Source organism: Manis javanica, chromosome 1, assembly GCF_040802235.1.
Source record: "Manis javanica isolate MJ-LG chromosome 1, MJ_LKY, whole genome shotgun sequence".
Classification (NCBI taxonomy): domain Eukaryota; kingdom Metazoa; phylum Chordata; class Mammalia; order Pholidota; family Manidae; genus Manis; species Manis javanica.
Genome location: NC_133156.1, coordinates 5,574,071 through 5,587,555, shown reverse-complemented (window position 1 = coordinate 5,587,555; position 13,485 = coordinate 5,574,071). Strand labels below are relative to the sequence as shown.

General features: G+C 44.0%; 2 pseudogenes; both read right to left on the bottom strand.

Annotated features, from left to right (window-relative positions):
- Positions 1–13,485, bottom strand: part of LOC140846179 (mRNA export factor GLE1 pseudogene) — a 70,113-nt pseudogene that overhangs the window by 23,001 nt on the left and 33,627 nt on the right.
- On the bottom strand, positions 1,792–12,093 carry LOC118967992 (PC4 and SFRS1-interacting protein pseudogene; annotated as a pseudogene).

The window sequence follows — 13,485 nt, the reverse complement described above, 5'->3', positions numbered from 1 at the left end:
GTGATAGGGATCCCTGAAGTGGGTGATTGATTATGTAATGGTGGAAAGAAAGGGTAAATAGTTATAATCAACAGAAGTGTCTGAGGCAAAGCAAAGGAGAAGCGAAACAGGGAACCTGGATCCTAGCTCTGGGTGGGTGACCTTCAACAGATCCCCCCCTGGTACTTGGCCTCCGTTTCCCTCTCGGTGAAACCTAGGGTTTGGTCTAGGTCCTTCTCCTGCTTTCCAAACTATAAGCTTTCTGCCTGCGGAACACTGAAACATAATTTAAAAACTACACAGAGTGAGAGAGAGGGAATGCACAAACCTAACTGATCCACTGCAAGGAAGCAGACTCATAAAACCCACTGATTCAAATTAAATGGAGAATTCATGTTGATTTAGAGCTGGCGAGCTCAAGCTTCTAAATCACAAGGAGAACTATTTAACCCTGGGATGGTCTCTTGGGGATTATCTTCCTCAACTCAGTAGTGTGACGCATAGGGCTGGCTCCCTTGGAAGTCAAGATGAGACAGAGAGGGAGAGAGTGGTTTTAAAAAAGAATATACCTGAATTACCTGGGTTGAGCTGTGCCCCACCCCCTGCCCCAGGTATAAGTAAAAGGACCATGAAAGCTTCAGCCAGGCCTCAAATATTGGCTGCCCTCCTGATTAACTCTTTATGGCCTGATTTTCTTTCACAGAACTCAAATCCAATGATCTTATGTAGGAAAACACAGAACAACTCACACATTCCCTATTAATGATGCTGCTTACCATTTTTAGTACCTGCAAAGGGTAGGGAATAGACCCAGGATCCAGCATTTCAGACTTAGAAATCTACTCCTTGAGATTCTGGGTACATTTACCCCTTGAAAGTCTCAGCACTAAAGGCTGAGAAAGATCATTGAACTTCAACAATAGGAGAGACCTTAGGTAGCTTCCAAAATCTGCCATGCTCCAAATAAGAAATGGAGGCCTAGGAAGGATGGTGGGTCTTCCCAGAGCCACTGGTGACTCTCAGCAGAACTGGAACTCCAGTACAGAATCATGAAGTTTCCTGTGGCCCCTTCCAGGACCTGGGCCCAGTGACTCCCTGACCTTCCCTGACAGAGGTGTATCTGTTTTCAGTTTTTTTGCAGTGCAGTGTCAGAAGTGAGTTTAGGATTCTCCTGGGCATGAGAGCCACCATCCCACTTAGAATGATGAGAGACAAAGGAATGTTGGATTTGGGAGGCTCTGTGTGACCCTGTGTACCCAAGTGCACACCCCTAGCACTTGGGGGAGAATTATGCTCATTCAGAGGCCCAGCTGCTGTGCCCACTTCAAATCAGAACAACATACTGATTCAGATACAGGGAGATGTGCCATACAGAGAACTTCCCTAGGCATCTGAGAACCTATTTTCTAGTCCTAGTTGCACTACCTGCTTGTCATCTCTCCTTCATACTCCACTTAAATTCTTTGTGCTAGAGTTTTCCCACCTTTAAGATAGGGATAATGGTGACAGTATCTGCTGAGCAGAGTAACTTGAACTAAATGAGAAAAAAACCCCAAGATACATGGAATTAAGTATGAATTTCTAGGGTTTCATTTATTCATATTAGAATTTAGAGTAAAGGGGAAGAAGTGTTAAGTATCCTGAGGAGATTAGAATGCTTCCTGGGAGAGATTAAGAAACAGCTGAGCCTTAAGTAGGTTGAATTTGCCTACTGGGAGAAGAGATGAGAAAAGGGTTCTAGGAAGTGAGAAAGTAGGGCCAATATGCCAAGCAAATGCCCAAAGATAGTTTCCAATTGTTCTATTGCTTTGGACTCTGTACTTCCATTTCAAATAATATTCCGATCCTTGACACCTCCATTGAATGGTACTTTCTACTTTTAATCTCCTGAATTGTTCCCCTGGGGAGGAGTTGGGACTATATAGTGAAACAGATCACATCATAGAAACCTCTTTTGAAATTTTTGTTAAAATGTATTGGTTTATGTTTTTGTTTTTTTTTTTAGTTTTACACAGATAATTCTCCAAGTGAGCAGACTTATCCTTTAATTATATCATGGCCCCTTTCTCCTTTGCCCTCCACTTGCTAAATTGTACTACTAATGATCGTAATCCCTTCTATGTGTTTTGGACTCTACACTTGTTAAAGAGTTTCATTTATGTTACCACCTTTGCCTTTATAGCAATCCCATACAGTAATTTACATTGAACTTTAGAAAACTTGGGTAATAGTTGGCCCATTTACCTGATACATAGTATGCTTTCAATAAATATTTGATGAGTGGATTAAATGGGTGGATGGGTAGGTGGATGGATAGATGGGAGTGATCAGGGATTGGGTGAGTTCATAACTGCTTTCAGTGTCTACCATATTTTTTTCATTTTCCTTCAGTAATAACATTAGGTTCAGCAGAGACCCCAGGGCACAGAAAGCAGGCATGCCCTGTAGCCATTATCTGGGCTGCCCTGGAGCCTGTAAATGGGGAGGGCTCTATACCCAGCTGCTATAATTCTGTGATATATAAAATCTAGTGATATAGAAAATACAGTAAATTTCCTGTGAAACCAGGTCCTCAATCACCATGGCTGTTTGTGCAAGAAATTGTCCTCTTTCTCACTTTATGTGATAGTGAGTTTGGAATTTCTCCCTCATTTGAGAAAGCATCCCTGCCCAGTCCCACCCCAAGGCGTGAAGTTGACAGTGTTGATGCTTGGGTTGTAGGGAAATTGTGTAGAGTAAAGGGAAGGACCAGAAAACTGAAAGCAGAAAACCTGGGTTCCAGAACCAAGTCCGAAGTCTGTAGACCTCATTGGTTCTGTCATTCATTCATTAGACATGGAGTCTCTAGTCTGCAGCAGTCTCCATGGGTCCTTGGGAGTACAGCAGTGAGTAAGAGGCACAGGCACCAGACTTCAGTGGCCTTAGTTCTAATGGGGTAGGACAGAAAGAAATAGATAGATACATACATGCAACAACTAAGACATAAATGCTCTGAAGAAGAAAGGAACATGTCGAGGAGAGTTAACGTGAAGGTATTGTTTAAATAGCATTATCAGTGAAAACCCTCTCTGAGGCCTGGTCTTAAAGGTTGAGAAGATATTAGCTGAACAAAAGAAAATAAATAAATAAATAAATGTGTGTGTGTGTTTATATATATTCTAGTTGGAAAGAACAATTTGGACAATGGTCCTGAGGCAGGAAAAAGCTTAGTGGTGGAATCTGAGAAACTGAGGGGCAACCAGACAGCTGAGCATTTTTAGAAAAGGAAAGAGTGATATAAGAATAGATTGGGAAGACAGGGAAGGGACCAGAGCAGGCAGAGCCTGATGTGCCATGGAAAGTGTAAGGTTAGAGGCACCGGAGGGAAGGGTGAGCACCTCAGACACTGAGGACGTGCCAAAGTCCCCAGCTGCTGCCCCCTCCCAACCTGAAAAATGTGCCTTAGGCTAGCCAATCCTGGCGCCGCTGTAAACCTAAGCTCTGCCTCCCCCTACCTTCTTTAAAAACTCACTGGCTGCCCTGCTGAGCGCAACTTCTCCAGCCTGTATTTATGCAGACTGGTGAACCTCGCCCGGGATTGCGCTCAAATAAACTGCCTGGCCCTTTGTTGCCTCTCGTCGCCTGCTTATTTCAGTTAGAATTTATCTTACAGAAAGAAGTTTGGATTTTACTTTAAGTGCATGAGAAATCACTGGAAGGTTATCAGTAGAAGCGGCATGCGGTATAATCTCTGCTTCAAGAATTTGACTTTGCCCCTGTCATTCAACCTCTCTGTGTCATTTAACTTCTCTGTGTCTCCCTTTCCTCTCTTGAAAATGGGGATATGACTTCTAGTTCCACATCCTTCAAAGAGGTTATTGAATGTCAAATAATGTTAATTTTATATATATTCATATATAGTAAATGAATGATAGATAATATGTTGCTTCAAGTAGTGTTTGATAAATATTTAATTGAATTGGATTGTTCAGTAACAGTAGGAACACACCTTAACTCTAAAGTGTTATGCATGTGTAAGATAATATTAATAATCATCATTTCCCCCAAAGCCCTGCCTCCTTCACAGGAACAGAAAATATAATTGGCCACAAAACACTTTGAAAGCCCCATCCCAATAAAAGGTACTTAATACTTTTGGTCATTTGTTTTTTATAGTTTGGGTTTGGTCTCTTTATTCCATGGCACCCACCACTTATCCTCTACTTTTGGCCCAGGAAACATAAACCAGACTCAACTGGGCTATTTAACCCTAAGAAATGAAATATCCAGAGAGAATATGATGGGCAGGACCGAGAGTCAAGCTGGCCAGCCTTTGCCTGGAACTGGGCACCCCTCACCTCTCCTCCTGCAGTTGGAGGAAGCTTGGCCTCATTAGTCATAGGTCGCATTACCTCTGAAGGAGTTGTGAAGAACAATACTGACGATGGTGATAATAGAATAATAAATGATTAGTGATGCAGATATATATATATATATGTATATACACACACATGTATATATATATAGCCCCTTGCTACTTTTGTTGAAGCATTTTTTTCCCATCTATTGTTCTAATTTAGCTCACACTCACACAGGGAGGGAGAGTGGGAGTGTTCTAACTGGGGAAATGGCCATCAAGTGCTTAAGTGGTTTGCGTCAAGGCCATCCTGCAAGTGATGGAGGAGGTGAAACCAGGCCACCAAGATCCCAAAGCCTGTGCCCACCACCATGTTAAGACACCTCAGCTCCTCTGGGGGCCTTGGGAATGAAAATGGGGATCCTGAATCCAGATTAAGGTAACAGGAATTAGAGCATTTTGAGACTGGAAAAAACACTTGATCCGTGTAGTCTAGCCCTCCTCCCCCATTTTGCACACAAAGAAACTGAGGACCACTAGCAGTAGCCCAGAAGGGCAAGTGCTCTTTGCACCACCTGCTCATCCACCTACTAAAGTTCCTGCTGTCCTGCCTTTCAATCCCAGACAGCAGGGAAAGTCAGGGTATCAGAAGACACAAAAGAAATCAAGGCAGTTCTCAGATTCATTGCCAGAGGGGGTAGAGTAGGAGGTGCAGGGCTCTTCAGTTAATTGAGTTTTCTCTTTGGGCTGGAAAGGAGGTCTCTGTGACCTTGGGGCTGACCTTGGGCCTGTCATGCATTTCCCTAGGTCTCTCTTGCCCTTCCCTCAAGGGTTTGGGCAGCTGAATCTTTGAGTTCTTTTCAACTTTAGCATTCTTTGATTCTGTCATGTGCTCTCTGATGGAAGGTGAAAGTCTTGACTATACCATTCAATTATTTTTAATATAAAACATGAAATTTACATTTTGACTCATGGACTAACTACATTATGTTTTCTTAGTTCCAGACAGAGACACCCTATATAAAAAAGACAAATCTATGATTTTCCCAGCACTGCCTCCTTCTCTCATATCCCTACCTTCACTTCCAGTAACTAAAAAAGTAAGGGAACTTTCTTTCATCTGCCCTGGAACATTATCTCCAGCGTTAAAAAGCTTAAAAATCAACAAAGCAGATGAATATTGACGTTTCCTCATTTAACAGGCATGATGCCACCAGAGATGAGAAGCATGGGACCCAGCACACAGTGTGTAAGCTTTAAATGCTCCTTCTCACTGCTGGCATGAGCATCAGCATCGACAATAACATCATCACATCAGAAGTCATAATTCTCTAGTAAAAAAAGTTGGTTTATGTCATCTACCCTTTGCAGTAACCAATGTAAAAAGTATTGGTTTCTACATTTTACAGATAAGTTCACTTGAACAGAGAAGGTTACCTAACTGGCCTGAGCTCACAGCCAGTCCTTTAATGCAGAAGTGCTTGTCCACAGAACCCGTCTTTAGACAGCTGCACTATTTTCACTGACCTTCTGCACAGCTTGGCAGACAGACACATTACCTTGTCCAATCTGAGCTTACAGAGTGATGTAACTCAGGGGCAGCCACTTCCGGTGGGGTATGCCTGAGTTTGGGGCAGGAAGCTAATGCACAGGTGTGAGCCTTTCGGCCAGGGAAGTGCCTGCCCTGGGGCCAAATTTCTCTGTTAGCTAAAAATACCCACCCAACTTACCTCCTAGTATGGACAGGACCTGCCAGTGGGAAAATGGATGCACATACACTTTGTATTTTGTAATCTTCGACTCAGATGCATAATACTCATCTCATTAATATTACACTCTGGTGCCCATTGCTGAGGGGTCAGCCACAGAGAAGCTAGCTTGGGCTGTGACATCTCACTAGAAGCTGGAACTCGGATTCAGGAGAGGAGGCTGGAGGGGTGAGCCTCCGCTGCCCAGGGCCCTGCTGTCGCCCGTATTCCAAGAGGCTCATTTGCCCCCTGGCAGAGCCCACAGAGTGGTGTCTGACGTTGATGCTGCCAGTGTCAAGACTCGAACAGAGCAGCAGCTGGGATGGAGGGGGGGTTACCAAATAACCCTTTAGAAATAACAAAGACAGTTTATAGATTTCACTGGCAACTGGAGGCTGAGGTAGCAACTCAGGTCCATGTGTGGCAGGCAGACAGCTTCCTACTCTCCCTTCTTTTCCCACTACACATCTGTGAGACACCCTCACTTGTCACTGTAGCACAGTATTGCATTTAGTGACACTGACATTCTGTCCGTATTGACAGCAACGGTGGAAGGATATGAGGCTATTTCCTTCTAGAAAGCCCACCTTGGAAAACCCTAGAAAGTCACTTAAGTAATGTAACTTCCTCTTGAACTGTAAATCAGATCACTTGGTTCTGCTCTGTACAAATCCTCATGGCTTCCCACTATGCTCAGAATAAAATCCAGAGGCCTTCTATGACCTGGATGGTGGGCCTGATATGACTGTTGCTGACCCCTCTGACCTCACCTCCCATAAGGCGCTCACCACGCCTGAGCCACACCAACCCCCTCTCTGTACTCCAAGCACGCCAAGCTTCCTCCTGCTTCAGTGCACCTGGGCTCTTCCTGCCTGCTCTGCCCCCAAACTTCTCACAGTTGGTGGCTTTGCGTCACTAGGTCTCAGCTCACACCTTCAGTTTCTTTAGCCAGCAATTCCCTCAGCTTCTTGTTTGGCTTCCACCCCTACCCGACAGTCTGTCCCCACCACACTGCCAGGTTGTAATATCTTAGCACATATTTACTCCTTTGCCCACTTGTGGCATATTTCTGGTGAGAAGGTTTATAGCTTTTATTAGTACCTCAAAGGTATCCTTGGCTCACCGAAAGCTCTTATCAACATTTCCTTTAAAGTAGTTTAGTTAATTGGGTGTGAAGTTCGCCTAGAACAAGGAGGGATTTTGGTCTCAGCACCACCTGAGGGCCTTTCTCTTTTTTCACTGTCAGCATGACCCTGTTGCTCTGCTGTAGAATATAGGGAAGGCTCCCCTTCTTATCACCAATGCACCTTTTTCCTGAGTTCCTTGTCTTTTTGCTGTAACTCCACTACCTATAGCTGGAATCAATTTACACATAAATCAAAGAATTCCAGAGTTGTAAAGGCACTTAAGTCAGTGTTTATGAACAATGATGTTCACTATGTTTTTTTAAAGTCCCCAGGCCCCAACACTGACTTTTTAATTTGGTAAGATTAGAAGTGATGTGTATTAGTTTCCTAGGGCTGATGTAACTAAGTACACAAACAGGGTGGCCTAAAACCACAAAAATTTGTCATCTCACAGTTCTGGAGGCTGAAAGGCTGAAAGGCTGAAAGCCTGAAATCAAGGTGTCGGTAGGGCAATGCTCCCTCTGAAAACTGTGGGTAAGAAGACTTCTTGCCTCGTCTTAGCCTCAGCTAGTTGCCATCAATCTTTGCCATTTGTTGGTCGGCAGCTGCTGTGCTTGGGTCTCTGTCTCCATCATCCCATACCGTTTTTCCTGTGTGCGTCTGTCTTCACTTCTTGTAAGGACACTGGTCATACTAGACTAAGGGGCCACACTCCTCCAGTGTGACCTCATCCCAACAGTACGTTTGCATGTGAGGTCACACAAAAGGTCCTACCAAATACTGGGGGTTAGGATATGAACCTATGTTTGGGGGAACACAACTCAACCCATGACAAGAAGATGTGAATCTGTATTTTTTAAAAGCTCCATCAGTGATTCTCATTGAGAAACACTGCTCTTACCTACCCCATCAGTGAGCAGATGGGAAACTGAGGCCCAGGGAAGGGTCACACAGAGACTCAGTAATAGTGTCAACTAGGAAGCTGGTATCACAATTCTCCCAACATCCCTCCCAAAATACCACACTGCTTTTTGGTGTCTACACCTGGCAGTCCCCTCCCCAGTCTACAAAGGCCAGCATATAAGTGGGTATTCCCAGTTTCCCATGTCTGACCCAAAGAGCCACCTACTTCTCCAGTGGTATTTAGAGGGACATCTATGGGTCTTCTGGTCCTGTTACATGTCTCCATCCCAAGCAAGAGGCTTTAGAGCAAGTTGGTCTGCCTCAGCCATCACAGACAGGTGTCCCAGTCTCCTCCCAGTTGTGCCCATGTTGGCCCAGATTCCTGTGGTCACTGACTGTTATTGGGATGAGGTGTGAGACGACTTCCTTTCTCATCTATCACTCACTGAGAGCATGACATATGATGTGTGCTAACATGGTCCTCTTACTTGGATTGTCCTGAGGGTGGGTTCCTGGGAAAAAAAGTTAACATCTGGAAAGACATCCCAAGCCTTGCACACAGCATTGGAGATATTACTCATTGGAAATATTGGTTGTCATGCCCAATTTGTGTCGCCTCCCACTGTATTTTCTTGCTGAAAATCTGTGTGATCTGTCCATCCTGTCCTAACCAGTTCCCTTACAGCAGATGCATTTAAAGTCACAGATCCAGAGTAAGCAAATCTGAAGTGTTTAATCTATTATTAATCAGCCAGTTGCCAAAATGATAAATGCTCTCTAGGGGGGCCTGAGGAAGACATCAATATTTATGGCCTTGTTAGTGAGGGCATATTTTTCTGTCTGTTGCCATTCTCACCAACCTCCACCTCTGCCCAACCAGCCTCAGCTCCTCCTTTAATATGAGAACAGAAATATGAAGTTATGTGTTATGCCAGTGTACAGGCAGGAATGTTATGTTCTGGAATGAGATGACTCCAAAGTGGTATTGCTTGTTTGTTTGCAAATACTGGCTGTTATTGCTGTGGTCACCTCTGCCAGGCTGGGTCAGCAAAATCAGTCTGCAGTGTGTGATTACACAGTGAGAGAGCTTTGGGAGCAGAGGGAACTAGGAGACCAGTGTTTACATGGAATCTGCCTTCTCTGATGAGGCAACTGAGGCTCGGAGAGGGAAAGGGGCTTCTTTGGGACTGTTTATTTATCAGTAAACAAACCTTCACTGGATACCTCCTATGTGCCAGATAACATGCAAGCTGCTAAGGACAATGAGATTAAGTACTGACAAATAGGTACCATTTATTGAGCACTTATTGGTGTTACACACATGCTAAGTCCTTTAAATAGTCCCTCCTGCTGAAAAGCCTCCAACAGCTGACTACTCCACTTGGAATAAATGCAGACATTTCACCTGCAAGGCCCCATGTGGCCCTGCCCTGACATGCCTTTCAAACCTCACCTCACTTCATTCTCCCCCTCATGCCCTCTGCCCGAGCCTCAGTGCCTTTCATTAGTATTCTGGAATCTGAACAGGCTACTGCCCCTTTAGGCTTTTGAAATAGCGGTCTACTCTGCCTAGATTAATCTTCTTTTCATCGCTTCTGGATACTCATTTCAGCACAAACCACTTTTTTGAGATTCCTTGACAGTGAATTACCTGACCCTTACCTGCTTCATCATTGCTTTCTTTTTTTTGAGATGTATTTTTTATTACTGTAGATTACATGTTGTTTGGCTGGGAAAACAATACAATAAGCTATTTTGCACGCAAGCTGCATCTGAAACGCTTTACAGAGCAAAATGCTCGGTTTCCATTTGTTCCTCTTGCTTGCGTTTTCTGTCTGCTGCTTTCCCATGTTGGCCTTCAGCATATTCCTCCTAGGAGCAGTCTGAAAATTTCTTCCACTTTTTCTCTTTTTTTCCCCTGCCTGGTCATCTCCTTCCTCTTCAGAAGCAGAGGTTGATGTAAGTCCTGTTTTAGCTAAATTTTTCCTTTTTGATTCATCTTCTTTCTTTGCCTCTTTCTTGTCTGGCTCTCTTCTTGGCTTGTCTTCTTCCTTCTGGCCTCCTCCTCCTTTCTAAGCTGCTTTTAGGCTGTTTTCCTCTTGCCCCTTTTTCTTACTTGTGTCTTCTTCAGTCACCACGACACTCTCTGAAGACCAGGGCTGTTTTACCATTTCGGGTCTGCCTCCCGGTTTGGGAATCTTGACTTCCGCAGCTGCAGGTTGCGCTCTTTTTTGGACTCACTTTTAGGTGAACAGATGCAGCTGCTGTCATCTCTGCTCCTGCCTCCTTGGTTTCTGCTTGTTTTTCTGCCTTTTTCTTCCTTCCCCTTCCGGCGGTGTTTGGAGGGGTTATGTCACTTGCTTTAGTCACATCCTCACTGCCAGCTTTTTATCATGGTCAGTATCTTCCTCTGAAATACTTGTTTCTTTTTCCCCAACTTCAGCATCAGATGAATCATTTGATTGGTTAGTTGATGCCTGTTGACTTGAAAATTTCACTTTTGGATTGTTATCCATCTCCCATAAACCTTCATTAAAGCCTTTTCATTTATTTGGTTTGCCATACTTTTCCTTATTTTCTGAATAAGGAAATATATCCTTTGGGCATAAAAAAGCAGTTTCATGAGTTCCAAAAAAGAAAATGGATAGTTTGTTTGTGGGTGGTTTTACAGCTCCATCTGGAACCTCATCTACTCAAGCTGGCCAGTGAGGATGACCTTTCATCTCAGCGAAGATGGGGTCTCCATGTCTGAAATCATGAGTCCTGTTTGGGGGCCACCCTCATCATTACTTTTTAATCATCCTTAGTGCCATCGTACCCAGTGACATGCTGATAAATGCTTCACACCCTGATACAGTAGAGGGGCAGAGTTGCTGGTAGCGTTTGCCGATTTCCAGAGTGTAAACAACACCACTGTGGCTGAGTCAATGATTCAAGCTATCAACATAAGGTCACTGAATGCAAAGTCGGGAAGAAATATGTGCAGTCCACTCTTGTGAGCCAGTATAAGCTAGCTCTGGCACATTTCTTACTGTCTGAAATGATATTTGTATGCTTGTCATCTTTTTTCCCTCCCATGTAATGTAGCTCCAAAAGAGGAGAAAATTTTCTATTTTGTTTATGATTGCATTCTCAGCACCTCGAACATGGCTCAGAATATGATACCCATTTAGTATATAACTGATGAATGGGTTATGAATGAATGAATGAATGAATGAATGAGAGCCTTCACAATAACTCTGTTGAATATAAATTACTATTATCCTCATGTATCAGATATGGAAACTAAAATGCAGAGAGAGGTTATTTAATTTTCTAAGCCATACAGTCAGTGCATGAAAAAGACAGGATTTGATGAAGTCCCTACTTTCAAAGAGATCACAGCAATAAAAGGAAAAAGACACTTGAGTGTGAAGAAATGGTGTGACCATGACAGCAGTGTGCATAATATACCCTTGAAGGACCTGGTGAATAAGCGCAGACCTAATGCTTCCTGGGAAGAAATGGACTTTCGTGGGGGTCAGGTGAGGCCATGTGACAAGGCATTGCATAATCAATGGCCCCGAGGTGATCAACAGAGTGCCTTTTCCACCATGCCAAGTTGGGGCAATTGATATTATGAAATCTCCATGGATCAGGATTAGGAATCTGGCTTCACCCAAATGTAAAGAAAACCACAGAAGCGTGATGGAGATGGTTTTAGGGTCAACTGGCTATTCCAGCACATGGGAATTCTGATATCCACCTGTGACTCACTTCCACACAGGGACTCAACTTCTGCTTCCCTTGTAACATACTCTCCCGTAAGGGCTTATATTTCTCTAGGCTAAACTCACCCATTTCTGCTTTTGAACCTTTGCCTCATACATCAAAATTTCAGGTGGACGCTGACTCCAATGGTACTGAGTATAAAGGGTACTAGTCTGGGCCATTTGATTTTTCCAGTAACCAGGCTTGTAAACCACAGACCCACCATCGACAGATACCTTAACTTTGGCATTCCTGCCTGCTTTTCCCTCCCCAACCCAAATTAGTCATAGGGTCCTTCCATCAACTCCACATCATACATTTTTCTTCACTGACCCTGCTCTCCTCCTTACCCATGCGTTCATTCATTCACTCACTCACTCACTCACTCACCAGGCACCTGCTCTGCAACAGATGATGGAAACGGCTCTGGGAATACAGCCTAGCAAGAGCCGACACAGAGCCTGCCTTCAAGGAGGATACAACCTAATGGGGGCAAACAGCTGTTCATCCAGTATCGCACAGTAAATGGACAATACTAACTGTGGCAGAGTTTACAAAGGAGAGTGGGCACAGTGCTGGGATGGCCTCTAACTGGGCATTTCACATGAAACAGGAACCCCGGGAAAGACTCCCCAAGTGAAGTTACCAAGTGAAGGATGAGCAGGAGGAGTTAAGGTAGAAAAGGAGGAAAAATAATTTCTGCTGTGTGGAATGACATGTACAATTATTCTTGGGTGGAAGGGAACATACCTCCTTCCAGAAGAGTGGAAGTAGCAAATAGTGAAAGCAGGCCGGTGTGGGTGGGGACCGAGAACAAAGATGGAGGGTGGTGTGGACAGTGCTCAGAAAATACAGAGAAGCTGCACTGGAACAGCGGGAAGGATTTTCACTCCCACGTCCAGACACCAAAGGAATCAATTTTTGTTGATTTGAAGACAGACACCCTCATTCTTCCCTTCTGGTTCGTCCTATGTATCCATTGCCCAATTTCTATTTCCAAAGTCTTGTTCTTGCTTTTTGTTTTTCTTTTTCCTGTGACTCTCCTATTCCCAAAATCATCAGTTGTTCTCCACTTCCTACAGCATAAAGCCAAACCCCACTGGTATCGAGGACATCTGTAACCCAGCAGCAACTAACTTTAAACTATCATCTCCCACTGTTGGGCAATCATACAATGTTTGAGAGCAGGGCCTTTGGAGGCATATCTCCACTATGAATCTTGTTTCTTCCACTTTCTACCTTTTTGACCAAGGACAGATTACTTAATCATGCTGAGCCTGCATTTTTGTACCTTTAAAATTGGATCAGAGTGTAAGGGTTAAATTAGATAAGTATAAAAAGCCCTGAGCCATGGAAAACAGAAAGTGCTGATTTAATAAAAGCCTGTTAGGGCAGAGCCAGGATGGCAGCGTGAGTAGAGCAGTGGAAATCTCCTCCCTAAACCACATGTATCTATGAAAATAAAACAAAGAAAACTCTTCCTAAAATAGAGACCAGAGGACACAGGACAACATCCAGACCACATCCACACCTGCAAGAACCCAGCGTCTCACGAAGGGGGAGAGGAAGGCCACAAACCAACAAGAAGGAAAGCTCTTCCAGCTGTCACTCGTACCAGCTCTGCAAACTATCTCTATCACCA